Here is a 1749-nt window from a genome sequence, read left to right on the forward strand (position 1 = left end):
CCCTGGTGCCACAGTGGTTAAGAATCCACCTGCCAATGCAGGGGACACGGGTTCGAGCCCTGGTCCGGGAAGATCCCACATGCCGCAGAGCAACTAAGCCCGTGCGCCACAACTACTGAGCCCGCGTGCCACAACTACTGAAGCCCGTGTGCCTAGAGCCTGTGCTCCGCAACAAGAGAAGCCACCGCAATGAGATGCCCACTCACTGCAATGAAGAGTAGACCCCGCTCACCACGACTAGAGAAAGCCCACGCACAGCAATGAAGACCCAATGCAGCCAAAAATAAATAAATTAGTTAATTAATTTAAAAAAATTAAAAGATAAATTGGAAGGAAGAGAAAGAAAAGAAAGGAGAAAAATTTAAAGTCAGAGCAATAATTAATTCCCAGACACATGCTTTGTGAAGATATACTTTTTATTAAAGGAAGTGTGAAAAAAAATTGGATCTGAGCATCCTAGCACCCAGTGTAAAGGGGGAAACATAATCCAATACATCATGCACAGTCCAAAAAATTAAAACAAGCCTATTGTGTAATTCTGATTACTGATGCCTGAAAGGCTTTTTCGCCCTGAGAAGTATTAAGAAAGGACACAGTGTCCTATCAATACCTGCATACTCAACAGTTATCTCCAGAATAAATACAATACTGAATTTTTTAAAAATCAGTGAACCAGCAAACCATAGCCTGGCTTGTGTTGAAGAGCCCTTTCCTTAGATATTGCTGATCTTGTCTTTGTGAGCTCTTAGTTTTTTTATAATCTTCAGAACTGACTCATAAAAAACAAAGGAAAAAGGCTCTGTTGAACCTTTGGAGCCCCAGATTTAACCTCAAAAATCCTAAGAAAAATATTTGATGACTTAAAGTTGATTATCGAAAATATGTAAACTTGTGTATCAAAAATACCATAAACAAAGTCAGCAGATAAATGATAGAGCAGCTAGGCCCGTGAGCCATGGCCACTGAGCCTGTGCGTCCGGAGCCTGTGCTCCACAACGGGAGAGGCCACAACAGTGAGAGGCCCGCGTACCGCAAAAAAAAAATAAAAAATAAAAAATAAAAAAATAAAATAAAATGCAAATCTGATCAGACAGACTTCTGTTTAAATCCCTTCAATGGCTTACAACGTCCATTGGTATAAAGGCCAAACTCCTGTTCTTTTTTTTTTTTTTTTTTGTGGTACGCGGGCCTCACACTGTTGTGGCCTCTCCCGTTGCGGAGCACAGGCTCCGGACGCGCAGGCTCAGCGGCCATGGCTCACGGGCCCAGCCGCTCCGCGGCATGTGGGATCCTCCCAGACCGGGGCGCAAACCCGGTCCCCCTGCATCGGCAGGCGGACGCGCAGCCACTGCGCCACCAGGGAAGCCCTCCTGTTCTTCTTAAGCAGAAAAAGATAAAAATAAACAAGGAATTCCCTGGTGGTCCAGTGGGTAGGACTCCATGCTTTCACTGTCAAGGGCCTGGGTTCAATCCCTGCACAAGGAACTAAGAACTTGCAAGCTGCGTGGCACAGCCAAAAATAAAAAAGTAAATCAATGGAACAGGATAGAAAGCCCAGAGATAAACCCACGCACCTATGGTCAACTAATCTATGACAAAGGAGGCAAGGATATACAATGGAGAAAAGACAGTCTCTTCAATAAGTGGTGCTGGGAAAACTGGACAGCTACATGTAAAAGAATGAAATTAGAACACTCCCTAACAAAATGAACAAATGGGACCTAATGAAACTTCAAAGCTTTTGCATAG

This window comes from Physeter macrocephalus, chromosome 9, assembly GCF_002837175.3.
Source record: "Physeter macrocephalus isolate SW-GA chromosome 9, ASM283717v5, whole genome shotgun sequence".
Classification (NCBI taxonomy): Eukaryota; Metazoa; Chordata; class Mammalia; order Artiodactyla; family Physeteridae; genus Physeter; species Physeter macrocephalus.